This window comes from Erinaceus europaeus, chromosome 14 (genome assembly GCF_950295315.1).
Source record: "Erinaceus europaeus chromosome 14, mEriEur2.1, whole genome shotgun sequence".
Lineage (NCBI taxonomy): Eukaryota > Metazoa > Chordata > Mammalia > Eulipotyphla > Erinaceidae > Erinaceus > Erinaceus europaeus.
In genome coordinates, this window is record NC_080175.1 from 58,613,439 (window position 1) to 58,629,350 (window position 15,912).

The window sequence follows — 15,912 nt, forward strand, 5'->3', positions numbered from 1 at the left end:
TATAGTATATATTAATATATAATTTATAAAAACTATATTTTAATGTTATATATAATTTATAAAACCTATATATATTTATACTACGGATATATATTTAGGACACCAATCAATAAATAATTTATGACATGAAACTGTTGTGACTTTAGTGTTTAACTTTCCATTTTTTGTTTTAGAGATCTACTTACTTATCTAATAAGGAGAGAGACAGAAACAAAGCATCACTTTGACGCATGTACTGCCAAGGATCAAACTTAGAACCTCATGCTTGAGAGTCCAGTGTACCACCTAGGCCACAGTGCCTTGCTTGTTTTTATCCAAGTCATTGCTGCATGGAAGGAAGCCCTAGATTATGCTCAGTGACATAGATCAGATAGAGAAAGGCAAGCACCATGTGATTTCACTCATATATGACACACTGAGAAAAAAAACCCACACAAAAAAATGTTGAGGGAGTCGGGCGGTAGCGCAGTGGGTTAAGTGCATGTGGCACAAAGCGCAAGGACCAGCGGTTTGGTCCCGGCTCCCCATCTGCAGGGGAGTGGCTTCACAGGCGGTGAAGCTGGTCTGCAGGTGTCTCTTTCTCTCCCCCTCTCTGTCTTCCCCTCCTCTCTACATTTCTCTCTGTCCTATCCAACAACAACATCAATAGCAATAATAACTACAACAATAAAACAAGGGCAACACAAGGGAATAAATAAATATTTAAAAAATAAAATAAATTTTGAGACAAAAAAAAAGGGGGGGTGGGCCGGGCGGTGGCGCACCTGGTTAAGCGCATGTATTACAATGCACAAGGACCCGGATTCGAGCCCCCGGTCCTCACCTGCAGGAGGAAAGCTTTACAAGTGGCGAAGCAGGGCTGCAGGGCTGCAGGTGTCTCTCTGTCTCTCTCCCTCTCTATCACCCCCTTCCCTCTTGATTTCTGGCTGTCTCTATCCAATAAATAAAAATAAAAAATAAAAAAAACAGAATGCAAGCTCAGACCTACAGTAATGCAGAGGCTACATTGGCTCCTAAGCTGAATATGGGCCCCAGATGAAATTGATGGGGTTTACAGTTAACAATATTTATAAACTTTCCCCATATTTTGAAGCTACTTTCCTAATCCAGCTTTCTAGCCCTTTTTTCCTACTATGACATCATCTCCCCAAACAATAACCTGGGTCCACCTGCATATTAGATGTCAGGTGCAGGCAAAAACTAGTAAAATCATGGGCCCCTTGGAATAGATCTAAAATAGACCTGCCAGCTTTTTCCAAATGGAGACCCCAAATCTTCATCTGCAATATTCTTGCCTTTAGGTTCAACAGTTTGTTCTGCTTTATATGTGAACTCTTTTTCAGCCACCAGGTTCCAGATGCTACCATGACGCCAACCTGACTTCCCTGGGCAGATGACCCCACCAATGTGTCCTAGAATCCTGCCTCCCCAGAGCCCCACCCCACTAGGGAAAGAAAGAGACAGGCTGGGAGTATGGATTGACCTGCCAACGCCCCTGTTCATTGGGGAAACAATTACAGAAGTCAGACCTTCCACCTTCTGCACCCAATAATGATCCTGGGTCCATGCTCCCAGAGAAATAAAGAATAAGAAAGCTTTCAAAGGGGGGAGAATAGGAGTTCTGATGGTGGAAATTGTGTGGAATTAAAAAAAATAAAAAAGGGAATTGGGCAGTAGCGTAGCAGGTTAAGCGCATGTGGTACAAAGAACAAGGAGCAGTGTAAAGATCCCAGTTTGAGCCACCTGCTCCCCACCTGCACGGGAGTCTCTTCACAAGAGGTGAAGCAGGTCTGCAGGTGTCTATCTTTCCCCCTCTCTGTCTTCCCTTCTTCTCTCCATTTCTCTCTATTCTATCCAACAATGACGACAACAATAATAACTACAACAATAAAAAAGGGCAACAAAAGGGAATAAATAAATAAATATTTAAAAATTTAGAAAAATTTTGAGACTTTAAGACCAATTAATGATTACCAGAAGGGAAGGGGAGTGGGTAAGCCAGGTTAAGAAAAAAAAAGGGGTGGGGTAGGTGGGAGACAATTATATAGTGAAGTTCAAAATTAAGAAATTCAGGCAACACAACTATTGCCACCTCAACATGCTTCACTTCACACTGTGTCCAGAGACTTCACGTGTGGAATGACAACCCTTCAGCTTCATTACTCGGGTGAGACCTTTCCTTTCATAGTATAATTCCATCTCAGGTGGTTCACTTTCTAACGAAGTCCCATAACCTAGATATACACCAGTTTCTGTGAGAGAGAGCATATGTTCACACATATCCATAAACTACTGCAAAATATATACCTGATAGCAGAAGTACACTAGAGTTTGCAGTGAGTACCCCCCTAACACTTCCTCTCCACTATTCCAAGCTTTGGGTCCATGATTGCTCAACAATTTGTTTGGCTTCGCATGTTAACTCCCTTTTCAGTCACCAGGTTCCAGATGCCATCAGGATGCTGGCCAGGCTTCCCTAGACTGAAGACCCCACCAATGTGTCCTGGAGCTCTGCTTCCCCAGAGACCCACCCTACTAGGGAAAGAGAGAGGCAGACTGGGAGTATGGACCAACCAGTCAACGCCCATGTTCAGCGAGGAAGCAATTACAGAAGCCAGACCTTCTACCTTCTGCAACCCACAATGACCCTGGGTCCATGCTCCCAGAGGGATAGAGAATGGGAAAGCTCTCAGGGGAGGGGGTGGGATATGGAGATTGGGTGGTGGGAATTGTGTGGAGTTGTACCCCTCCTACCTTATGGTTTTGTTCATTAATCCTTTCTTAAATAAAAAAAAAAAGAAAGAAAGAAATTCAGCGCTAGGGAACTAGTCCAGTGTTAGAGCACAGGACTTACACAGTTGAAGCCCTTGGTTCAGTCTTATGGTTTGTCATATGCTAGAACTGAGCAGTATGCTGGAGTCTCTGTCTCTCTCTCCCATAAATATAAATTTTTAAAAGGAATTAGACTTGTAGTGGTGGACTTCATGTAATGTTTCCTAAGTGGTTTGTAATACAGGATGGACAAGTGCTTGATTCAGTAAAGAAAGTCTGCTTCAGTTATTTCCCACCTGAGTGTCTTGGGCAACTTGGTCCATTGCTCTCAGCGTTCAGTTCCTCAGCTGCAAAATGAGCATCACAAAAATCTAGGCTCGTTGGTTAAATGAGGTAATATGGTGGCCTGAGATGCAGTGCAGCAGTCATTAAAACATTGGATTCTCAAGCATGTGGTTCCAAGTTCAATCCCTGACAGGGCATGTGCCAGAGTGATGCTCTGGCTCACTTTTTCTTTCTCCTTTTCTCTCTCGTGAATAAATAAATAAAAAATCTTTTTTAAAATGAGGTAGTATGGGAGTCGGGTGGTAGCGCAGCGGGTTAAGCGCAGGTGGTGCAAAGTGCAAGGACTGGAGTAAGGATCCCAGTTTGAGCCCCCGGCTCCCCACCTGCAGGGGAGTCGCTTCACAGGCAATGAAGCAGGTGTGCAGGTGTTTCTCTTTCTCTCTCCCCTCTCTGTCTTCGCCTCCTCTCTCCATTTCTCTCTGTCCTATCTAACAATGATGACATCAGTAACAATAATAATAACTACAACAATAAAAAAACAAGGGCAACAAAAAGGAAAATAAATATGATTTTTTTTAAATGTTAACTTTTATTTTTCTAAGCAATAGAACAGGGCAGGGGGAGATAGCATAATGGTTATACAAAAAAACTCTCATGCCTGAGGCTCTGAGGTCCCAGGTTCAATCCCCAGCACCATCAGAGCTGAGCAGTGCTCTGGGGGATTTAAAAAAAAAAAAAGCAGTGAAACAAAACAAAATTGATGTTGACAACTAGCCAGCTCACTCTGCTGAGTCTCCTGTCTTTTCAAATTGCTTTTCAACAGAAGATAGAAAAGGACAGAATCAGCTGGGACTGTTCACATGCAGAGATGAGTCACATGCAGAGAGAATGCGACTTGCTTAGCTCATGAAAAGCTCACAATGCACACACACTGCACACAGCACCACTAGAAAGCAAGTGTTGAAGAGTTAAAACACACACACACACACACACACACACACTTTGCTCTCAAAGAACTTTAGAAGTCCTGCTTTGGTGCAAAAGAGCTGTAAAAGACATGAAAGATCCAAGAGGAAGGTGAAATAAACCGGCACCCACCAGAAGAAAAAAAATGGAAGAGCGAAACCATTTTGTAAATAAAACCCCCCATACAAACATCTGTAGAGAAGAGTCAGCAGGTGACTCACCCAGTAGAACGCACACATTACCGTGTGAGAGGACTTGGGATTGAGCCCCTAGCCACCACATGAAAGCATCTGCAGGCAAAAATCATCTCGAGTGGTAGTGGAGCAGGGGCTTGAACCCGGATCCTTGCGCTTGGTAATATGTGCACTCAATTGGGTGCATCACTACCAGCTCCTACAACTAACTCTTGCAAAAAGTAGTTCCTAAGTCATCTCTTCTTATACATTGTCTTGTCTATCTCATTTCTTCTGCTTTCTCTATTTTCTCAAACCTAACTTTGAAGTCTCTCTCTTTTTTTTTCCCCCCTCAGACATATCTCCTTCTCCTTCATTTCTCCCCCCGTGGTTATGACCGGGGCTCAGTGCTTGCATGATTCCACTGCTCCTGTCAGCTATTTCCCCCCCCCCCTTGCCTTTAGATAGAGGGTAAGAAACAGAATGATAGGGAGTCTTGCAGTAGCGCAGCGAGTTAATAAGCGCAGGTGGCGCAAAGTGCAAGGACCTGCGGAAGGATCCTGGTTTGAAGCCCCTGGCTATCCACTCACTTCACAGGTGGTGAAGCAGGTCTGAAAGTGCCTATCTTTCTCTCCCCCTCTCTATCTTCCCCTCCTCTCTCTATTTCTCTCTGTCCTATCCAACAACAACGACATAATAACTACAGCAATAAAACAACAAAAGCAACAAAAGGGAATGAATAAATATTAAAAAAAAGAAAGAAAGAAACAGAATGATAGAGAAGGAAAGAAGGAGGGAGAGAGAAGAGACAGAAAAAAGGAAAGGGAGAGAGAACGGAAAAAGTAGTAGCCAGTGGGAGTGGTGGATTCATGGTACTGGCACTAATCTTAGCATTAACTCTGTTGGCAATAAAAAATAAATAAAAAGAACTCGTTGCAAAAACCAAGTCAATGAGTTGGAGAAATAGGATAGTTTTGCAAGAGAGAGAAAGAGAGAGAGAGGAGAGAACAACTCTCATGCCTGAAACTCTGAGGTCCCATGCTCAGTCCCCAGCACCACCATAAGCCAGAGCTGAGCAGTGCTCTTTCTTTCTCTCTGTATTTCTCTCATTAAAATAACTGAATAAATAAAATATTAAGAGAGAGAAGTCAAGCAGACAGTTTCAAGAAGGCAAAGGACATTGCCTTAAAAGGTGTTTAGGAAGAAATGAATCCATGTATAGCTAACAGCAAGAATCAGGATTACAGAGTGGAACAAGTGGGAGTGTTGACTTTGCCAATGGAAATTATTAGTCAGCTGGTCTCAAGGGCCAGAAGGAAGTCTGGGCCAGGACTCACCAGGAACCACAAGTTATCAGGACCGCTCCTGAGTTGTGGTTTGGCTTGGATCGTTCTTATCTGCAGAATTGTGCCTGGCTCTGTGACATGGCTTGAGAAGCTGGAGCCTCCCCTTATTGAAATCACACTTCTTCAAGGAGCTGAGGTAAGTTCGGCCCATCATTAAGACCAACCTCTAGGAAAATGGTTCCAGCTTTTTTTTTTTTCTTGCCTCCAGGGTTGTCACTGGGGATTGGTGCCTGCACTATGAATCCACTGCTCCTGGAAGCCATCTTTTTTTCCCCATTGTTGCTGCTGTTGAAGGATAGGACAGAAAGAAATGGAGAGAGGAGGGGAAGACAGAGAGGGGCAGAGAAAGGTAGACACCTGAAGACCTGCTTCACCGCCTGTGAAGGGACTCCCTGCAGGTGGACAGCTAGGGGCTTGAGCTGGGATCCTTGCACTAGACCTTGCACTTAATACTATCTGTGCTTAACCTGGTACACTACTGCCTCTAGGCCCCTTGATTCCAGCTTTTGAAAGAGTTATTTGGTTCTGTTGATTAAAGTTATGAGCACAAGGCTTTGGGGTCCAGGAACTATACTTCTAGGAACTCAAATTGAATATTTAAGCATACTTTTAAAAATTGATTTTTTGCCAGAGCACTGCTCAGTTCTGACTTATGGTGGTGTGGGGGATTGAACCCAGGCACGGAAGTCTTTTGCATAACAATTATGCTGTTTCCACAGCCTAACATACTTTAATGAACTCTACAGGTATGTAGCGAGCACTAGGCTAGATGCTGGAGAAATTGCACAAAAGAGAACCTAGACACTTCCTCAGTCTCCAGGCTTCCATGTTCTGGGACCAGAAGTAAGGAGGGAAAATGGATAGAAAAGGCCAATACTTGGGAGTCTGGTGGTAGCGCAGTGGGTTAATTGCACATACCAAGAAGAGCAAGGACTGGTATAAGGATCCCGGTTCGAGCACCAGCTCCCCATTTGTAGGGGAGTCGCTTCACAAGCAGTGAACCAGGTCTGCAGGTGTCTACCTTTCTGTCCTCCTCTCTGTCTTCCCCTCCTCTCTCCATTTCTCTCTGTCCTATCCAAAAACAATGCCATCAACAACAACAATAATAACTGCAACAATAAAAAAACAACAAGGGCAACAAAAGGGAATAAAATATTTTTTTAAAAAGGCCAATAGTTGGGTGGAGAGACAGCATCATGGTTATACAAAAACAAATCTCATGCCTGAGGTTCTCATGTCCCAGATTCGGTAACTGAAGCAGAGGGCAGAGGTAGAAGGAGATGAACCAGAGAGGTTATGGAAATGAGATAGACAGTACAGCTTCATACAGCTGTATTGTGAACAAGAGCAGAGCTCTTGTTGCACCTGACTGTCTCAGTTGTACCACAGATAGGCTGAAGGAGGCCACACCAAGAAGTCAGTGGAAAGATGAATGGTGGCTTTGCAGCGGACTGGAAAACAATGAGGCAGGAAGAAGTGAAGACACTAATGGGAAAAAGTATTAGGGACAAAGATGTTCAAGGTAGCATCACTATAATTTAGAGAAATGAATTAATACCTAAATGTCCATTAAGAGAAGGCAAGTCAAAGAACTTGCAGTACTTTTTCCTTTAAAATATTTGTAATGAAAAAAGAGTTGTAGTGACTGAAAAATGCATATTGCATTTAAAATAAAAAGGTCTAAGCCAATAATAGACTACTAAAGGAGATAGAGTGACACAAAGAAATGGAAGATTGTTCCCTATTCATGGAGCAGAGGAATAAATATGGGGAGCTAGGTGATGATGCACTGTGGGACTATGTGAAAGCTTGGCAGAGCTTAGGGGGGCTCTCCCATCCTTGGATGGAGGTCTGGAAAGACACTCCACTTGTTAGCATCTCTCCTTTATAGAGATGAGCCAAGAGGGAAAAGTCTCCCAGACTCAGTTTCTCCTTGTTAGTCTCTCAAGCTCACAGAAAGCCTACAAGCCTCTCACACTTAGTTCCCCCTGCTTGAGGGTTCACTCAAAGTTCACACACCCACTATAACTTCATCTTTTGATCATATAGGAAAACATACTCTATCATACACCCCTGCCAGTACCTGGCAGTGAGACCCCATATTCTATTTCCTTGTGCCCTTTGATATCTGTGATTTACATCAAGTTTTGTTTTCCTTCTTCTCTGCCTTACCTTACTGGTTTAACCCCTATGCTTCTCTCAAATACCTTTGGATAATTAACTTGCTTGCATCATGGAAACTAATTGTCTTGACCTTTATGTATCTCATCAATTCTTGTCATACCAACCCCCTACCATGGGGACAAGCTGACCTTTAAGAAACCTGTAATTTCTGACATATGTGAAAAATGTTCTTTGTTTAAATCAGTATAAAAGCCTGTACCCATCTTCAAATAAACAGATGTTCGTACCAGAATGTCTCCCGATGCCTCTTTCTAACTCATGCAGCAGCCACTAGAGCTGATGAGGGAGGGTTGGAGGCTTCCCCCCCCCCCCCCGTTGTAGCCACTTCATGTGAGCACTAGCAATGCAGCTGGTTGAACGCACATGTTACCATGTACAAGGACCTGGGTTCAAGCTCCCCATCCCCAACTGTAGGGGTAAAGCTTCATGAACAGTAAAGTAGGGCTGCAGGGGTCTCTGTTTCTCTCCCTTCTATCTCCCCCTACTCCTCTCAATTTCTCTCTGTCTCTATCCAATAATAAATAAATAAAATAAAGAATAAATATGATTCAAGTGGTCATCCTATCAAAAGAAATATATAGATTCAATGCAAGCCCTATCAAAATCCCAGTGACATTTTTCAAGGTAAATAAATGAAATAAATGCAATTTGTCCATTTGTGTGGGTGGAACTAGAAAAAGACACAAATAGTCAAAGTACTTCTAGTGGGGGAGGGCTAGTAGAAGTCTTATGCTGCCCAACACCAGTCTATACTACAAAGCAATAGTAATTAAAACAGTGTGGCATTGGGACAAACACAGGAACTCAGGCTAAGAGGATAGAGAGTCCAGCAATAAACCTACATGTATATTAAAACCTGCTATATGGCAAAAGGGCCAAATCATTCATGGGGTAAAGAAAATTGCTTCTTTAAAAGGTACTGGGAAGGGAGTTGGGTGGTAGCACAGCCAGTTAAGTGAACATGGTGTGAAGGATTCCTGTTCGAACCCTTGGCTCCCCACCTGCAGGGAGTCCCTTCACAGGTGGTGAAGCAGGTCTGCAGGTGTCTATCTTTCTCTCCCCCTCTGTCTTCCCCTCCTCTCTCCATTTCTCTCTGTCCTATCTAACAACGATAACATCAGTAACAACAACAAGAATAATAGCTACAACAACAATAAAAAACAAGGGCAACAAATGGGAAAATAAATAATTTTTTTTTTAAAAAAGAAGGTGCTGGGAAAACTGGACAGTTACCTGTAGACAAATGAAACTAGAGGGGGCCAGGTGGTGGTGCACCTGGTTAAGCGCTCACCTTACAGTGCCCAAGGACCCAGGTTCAAGTCCCTGGCCCCCATCTGCAGGTGGAAAGCTTCACGAGTGGCAAAGCAGGGCTGCAGGTGTCTGTCTCTCTCCTTTTATATCTCCCTCTCCCCTTCTCAATTTCTGTCTTTATGCAATAATAAATAGATAAAAAATAAAAAAGATGAAACTAGACCACCATTTAACCCCAGTCACCAAAATCAATTAAAAATGGATTTAAGATGTAGAGATTAGACCTGAAAATATAAAATGTATAGAAAAAATTATATTTTAGTTTTTTGTTTGTTTGTTTTCCTCCAGGACTATCACTGGGGCTCAGTGCCTGTACCACGAATCCACTGCTCTTGAAGGCCATCTTTTTTCCATTGTTGTTGTTGTTATTGCTGCTGTTATTGTTGTTGTTGTTGTTGCTGTTGTTGGATAGGACAGAGAGAAATGGAGAGAGGAGGGGAAGGTAAAGAGGAGGAGAGGAAGATAGACACCTGCAGACCTGTTGTGAAGTGATGCCCCCTGTAAGTGGGAAGCCAGGGCTTGAACCCAGATCCTTGAGCCAGTCCTTGTACTTTTCACTCTGTATGCTTAACCAGGTGCACTTCCCCATGGCCTCCAGATGTCAGTTTTTAAATTCAATTTCAACATAGAGAAGTACATTACATTTTCAGTAAAAGCATGGGGCTCTAAAATATCTTATTTCACAGTCTAAAACATGAATCCAGCTGCACAGAAACTAGCATACTTTCTTAAAAAAATAAAGTCGGGGGGTTCCCGGAAGATGGTGGACTGAGAAGCTGCTAGCCGCTGAGCTCCGAACACATCTTCTGGAAACGGTTCCAGATGCCACCAGGATGCTGGCCAGGCTTCCCTGGATTGAAGACCCCACCAATGTGTCCTGGAGCTCAGCTTCCCCAGAGACACACCTTACTAGGGAAAGAGAGAGGCAGACTGGGAGTATGGACCGACCAGTTAACGCCCATGTTCAGCGGGGAAGCAATTACAGAAGCCAGACCTTCTACCTTCTGCAACCCTCAATGACCCTGGGTCCATGCTCCCAGAGGGATAGAGAATGGGAAAGCTATCATGGGAGGGGGTGGGTTATGGAGACTGGGTGGTGGGAATTGTGTGGAGTTGTATCCCTCCTACCTTATGGTTTTGTTCATTAATCATTTCTTAAATAAAAAAATTAAAAAAAAAGAGTATTAAAAAATAAAAATAAAAAATAAAGTCATTGGGCCAGGTGGTGATGCACACATGTTACAATGCTCAAGGATCCAGGTTCAAGCCTTGGGTCCCCATCTGCGGGGGGGGGGGGGGACCTTCACAAGTGGGGAAACAGTGCTGCAGGTGTCTCTGTGCCTCTTTCCCTCTCTTTCCTCACCTTCCTCTCATTTTTCTGGCTGTTTCTATCCAGTGAATAATAATAATTAAATAGTTAATAATTAAAATCATCCCAAAAGTGTCATTTGTATGGCTAGGTGGTGGTGCACCTGGTTAAGCACACATCTTACAATGTGCAAGGACCCAGGTTCAAGTCACTGGTCCCCACCTGCAGGGAAAAGCTTTTCAAGTGGTAAAACAGTGCTGCAGGTGTCTCTCTCTCTTTTTTTTTTTTATAAGAAAATCCTTTAAAATTAGCTTTATTTATTGGATAGAGACAGCCAGAAATCAAGAGAGAGAGGGGTGATAGAGTGGGAGAGAGGCAGAGAGACACCTGCAGCACAACTTCACCACTTGCAAAGCTTTCCCCCTGCAGGTGGGGACAGGGGGCTCGAACCTGGGTCCTTGCTCAACCAGGTGCACCACCACCCAGTCCCTCTGTCTCTCTTTCTCTATCAACTGCCTTCCTCTTGATTTCTGGCTGTCTCTACCTAATAAATAAATAAAAATGATAAAAAATTTAAAAAAAAAAGCAAAAAGAAAGCAAGTCACAAGTCAAACACCTGTACCTATTAAACTATGATACCAGCAAGTCATGCCTGGTTACTACAACACAATATATGTAGTTTTTCCTTTCTAAGAAAGTTTCAGGGGAAAATGAGATAGCATAATGGTTATGCAAAGAGACTTTTAGGCTTTCGGTACCAAAGATCCCAGGTTCAGTCCCCAGCGCCATCAGAAGCTGAAACTGAACAATGCTCTGGTTTAAAAAAATAATCATTGTTAAAAAAAAATTTCCATGTCCAGGAGGTGGTGCAGTGGATAAAACACCGGACTCTCAAACAGAAGGTTCCCAGTTCAATACCTGGCAGCACATATACCTGCGTGATGTCTGGCTCTTTCTCTCTCTTCCTATCTTTCTCATTAATAAATAAATAAAATCTTTAAAAAAAATCATCAAAATAATTTTGATTCATACTCCCAGTGGGGGAGAAGTGGTGGTGGGAAGATGATCAGAGGGCTCTGAACTCCAAATCCATAAGGACCCAGAGAGGGAAGAGGATATAGGGAGGGATATTAGGATGTAGTAATAGATTTATGTGGGAGTTGGAAAGGAAGAGAAGATGGGACCTTAAAAAAAGTGGGGGAGTAGGGCGGTAGCACAGCAGGTTAAGCGCACATGGCGCAAAGCAAGGACCGGCGTAAGGATGCTGGTTCCAGCCCCTGGCTCCCCACCAGCAGGGGAGTCGCTTCACAGGAGGTGAAGCAGGTCTGCAGGTGTCTATCTTTCTCTACCCCTCTCTGTCCTCCCCTCCTCTCTCCATTTCTGTCTGTCCTATCTAACAATGACGACATCAATAACAACAACAATACCTACAACAATAAAACAATAAGGGCAACAAAATGGAATAAATACATAAATATAAAATAAATAAAATATTTTTAAAAAGTGGGAAATATATACTAATAAAGACAGATGGCTTTAGAAATAATAGTTAACCCATATCTGCAACCTTAGGAGAACTGCTGTAACTTACAATGGAAGGATTGAGGACTCAGAACTCTGGTGGTGGGAATGGTGTGGAGTTATATCACTGTTATCTTGTAATTTTGTAAATCAGTATTAAATTGAAATGAGAAATCCATAGGCTCTTTCTCTCTAGTTCCCCCTTCCCTCTCAATTTCTCTGTCACTTGCTAATAAGTACATAAATAATGACGATGATGATAATAATAATTTGGAAGATGGTGCTCTAGCCCCTTGTAATAAGACCCAAACCAGAAGGCTAGATGGTCTTGCCTCAGGAAAGCTGAACCCCCCCTTGGGGACCCTCTAGGCCTCTCTTCCTGCATCTCGGTGGCCAGAAGGGAGTCACGTGACGACGGCCTTGGTACAGGTGAGCGTTTAGGGCTCCACACTTCACCACCCTGAGTTAAACCAGGGCTGCTTCTCCTCCTCCTCCTCCTCCTCTTCTTCCTTTTTTTTTTTTTTGCCTCCAGGGTTATTGCTGGGGCTCAGTGCTTGGACTACGAATCCACTGCTCCTGGAGGCCATTTTTTCCCTTTTGTTGCCCTTGTTGTTTATCGTCGTCGTTGTTATTATTGTTGTTGTCGTTGTTGTTGGGTAGGACAGGGAGAAATGGAGAGAGATGGGGAAGACAGAGAAGTGGAGAGTGAAACACCTGTGAAGCGACTTTCCTGCAGGTGGGGAGTCGGGGTGGAGGGGGCTCGAACGCTGATCTTTACGTCGGTCCTTGTGCTTTGCACCACCTGCGCTTAACCTGCTGCGCTACCGCCCGACCCCCCAAACCTTGGCTTCTTATGAGAAAAGGAAGGGGAGAGCAGGAGTCAGGAGGAAGCAGGAAGAATCTGCTTGGTGAAACTGAGAGATGTTGGAGGAGGGACCCCTGCTTCAGACAAACTCCTGCAGCAAACTGATCCTCGGACCCGGGCACCACCTTTGCTGGGTTTTGCTGAAGGGAGGCGGTAGTCCTAATTCTGTCCCAGGCAGCCCTGGGCTGGTTTCAGTCATATTTATTTATTTATTTATTTATTTTTACTAGGGTTAGGCTTCTGGTGGTGCAGGGGATTGAACCTGGGACTTTGGGAGCCTCAGACATGAGCTTCTTTGCATAGTTCGGATGCTGTCTCCCCAGCCCTCAAGCTTACTCCTTTGGAAGAGAGAGAGCAGAGCAGGAGTCAGGAGGAAGCAGGAAGAATCTGCTTGGTGAAACTGAGAGATGTTGGAGGAGGGACCCCTGCTTCAGACAAACTCCTGCAGCAAACTGATCCTCGGACCCGGGCATCACCTTTGCTGGGTTTTGCTGAAGGGAGGCGGTAGTCCTAATTCTGTCCCAGGCAGCCCTGGGCTGGTTTCAGTCATATTTATTTATTTATTTATTTATTTTTACTAGGGTTAGGCTTCTGGTGGTGCAGGGGATTGAACCTGGGACTTTGGGAGCCTCAGACATGAGCTTCTTTGCATAGTTTGGATGCTGTCTCCCCAGCCCTCAAGCTTACTCCTTTGGAAGAGAGAGAGCAGAGCCCAGAGGTCGGCCTGCCCCCAGACCTGCCCCATAGCCATGGAGTTTCTGGGCGGAGGCAGTAGCTGGCACAGGCCCTGAGGGCTGGGGGCAGAGCAGGGGGCACCTGGGACACTGGGGGAGGGGGCAAGGGGTGTGGTGGGTGTCTGAATAACACACCTAGTCTGGGCAGCCTGGAGAGAGGCAGCCAGGGGCTCTGCACAGGCACCTTCCCAGCCCAGCTCGCGGGAGGCTGGGGACGGTCTGCGTGGACCTGCAAGGCCGCTGCTCTGCCCCAGCGCGCTCAGAGCTCCCAGGCTTTCTGCTTCTGGCTTTGCCCTCAGGGAGCCTTCTGGGGAGTCTTAGGCTTTGCAGTGGCTCAGCTCCCGGTTCCCCTCCTCCACGACTGGTTTCCCCAAGGGACTCCGCAACTCTGTCATTATTAGATCCTTAATGTGCACTCTCGCACCTGGGTGACTGTTTGAGGAACCCCTTGCAAGGCCAACCCAGGTTCTCAGGGGTGTTGGGGTCCAGGCTACTTAATCCCCATGCTGCAAGCTCTGCAAAAAGCAGGTGGAAAGTTGCCGGGTTGTAACTGTTTAAATGACTTGGAGGCACTCTGCAAAATACCTGTTGAGTGAATATAGCAAGTCCACACCATGGAGGAAAAAACAAAACAGAAAACCCAATGCATTCTGGGTGCCGAATGCAAATATTCTATTTGCAGACTGTATTTATTTTTTTATCTTGTTATAAGTGTTTTATTTATTTTGAGAGAGATGTGGGGGGAGACACCAGAGCACGGCTGAGCTCGGGCTGATGGTGATAACGGGGGACTGAAGCTGGGACCTTAGATCCACAGGCATGAGAGCCTTTTTGCAGAACATTCTCCTATCCCTTTAGTCCAGATTCCTTTATTTATTCTTGGCCACCCAGGTTTACTCTTCCCTCAAGCCGGCCCCCTCCCTCCCAGAAGGGTATTTACACGCTCCGTGGTGTTGGAGGGCTGCAGTGAGAGTCACAGGCCCTGCAAAGTGGGTGCCCTCTTTTGCAGATTTTTATTTCTGAAGTCCTAATGCACCATGGCGGGGGGGGGGGGCAGCTGGGCGGTATCCCCCGGCCTCTGGGGACAAGGGCTAGAAGTCTGCTTTGGGGACAGTTGGGGGTCAAGGGCCTCCAGCGCTCTGGGGATCCGGGTCAGGAGCAGCCCCCCCCGCCCCGCCCCCCGGCCCCCCCCCCCCCACTCTGACTGGCGGCGCCCTCAGCTCCCCAGCCCCGCACTTCCTGCTCCGGGCAGGTTCCGGTGAGAGCTGGGTGCATGAGTACCCCAAGACTGTTCCCGAGGGTCCAGGGTCCGAGGCGGCGGCCGCTGTGGGTCAGGCCCGGGACTCGGCGCTCAGCGGGCTCGGGCTGACCCAGCGCTTTTCTCCCGGGTACCGGCCCCCGGAACTCGCCGGCCCGAAGTCCTCCTGTCACCTGGGCAGGTGGCCGCGCAGGTGGCGCTGGGCCACCCCCCCCCCACCCCCCGCATTCCAGAGGCTGCGACCCGCCCCGCGGAAGAAGGACGTTGCCCGGAGGGAGCCCCAGGGTGCTGATGGCTCGGTGAGTGGGGGCGGGGGGACCCCCCCTCCCCCGAGCTTCACACGGGGCGCCGGGCAATGAGAGCCAGACTTTGTCCTTTGCTTCGGGTCTGATGGTTCCCCAATGTTTTTAAACGTCTTTTATGAAAAGTATTTTTGTGTATACATGTGGGTGGGGGCTCTCAGTCTTAGGGTCGTTGTGTTATCCCCCAAAATGGGGTTGCTGGAAATTGCCGGGTAGATAAGTGGTCAGTGTGGCTGCTCAGTATCCGCAAGAAGTCAGAACTTGCGTCTTAAAGACAAATGGGATGAGAGAGATGAGGTGACAGCACAGTGGTTCTGCAAAAGACTCGTGGCTGAGACTTTTGAGGGTCCAGGTTCAATCCCCACCATCAGCCCTAAGCAAGAGCTGGCTGAGTAGTGCTTGGTAAAATAGAATAAAATAAAATCTAACAAGGCAGGTGAAAACTCACTTGGATAGTGCTCCACTTTACCCTGTACACAACTCAGGTTTGAGCCCAGCCTCCACTGCACTGAGGGAAACTTTCTCTCTCCCTCCCTCCCTTCCACCCTCCTTTTCTGCCTCTATCTATAAATACGTGGAAACAAACAAAAAAGTAAGAGAGGCAGGTAACTTGGCAGTACAAGATGCATCACGATTGCTTTCTGATTTGATTTTTTTAAAAGTTATTTGTTGTTGCTGTTGTTTTAGAAATGGAGCCTACAGAGGGAATCTAGTACTATTGGATGGCATCTAGGGAATCAGTGTGTGTTGTGACTTTTAAAAAAATTATCTTTTTATTTATTGGACAGAGATAGCCAGAAATTAAGAGGGAGAGGTGATAGAGAGGGAGAGAGACAAAGAGACACCTGTATCCCTGCATCACCACTGGTAAAGCTTTCCCCCTGCA

The 15,912-nt window shown here is 45.7% G+C and overlaps 1 protein-coding gene across 3 annotated transcripts in view; it reads left to right on the top strand.

Moving 5' to 3' along the window:
* The first annotated feature begins 5,528 nt into the window (after nucleotides 1-5,528).
* GPR160 (G protein-coupled receptor 160) overlaps nucleotides 5,529-15,912 on the top strand; it is a 55,277-nt gene continuing 44,893 nt past the window's right edge. The window contains exon 1 of one of the 3 annotated variants that reach the window (XM_060171936.1): nucleotides 5,529-5,678. The gene's annotated coding sequence lies outside the window, so the exon portion shown is untranslated. Of the gene's footprint in view, nucleotides 5,679-14,500; nucleotides 15,024-15,912 lie in introns of those variants that run through there. The other 2 variants (XM_060171937.1, XM_007522959.3) reach the window with 2 other exon arrangements.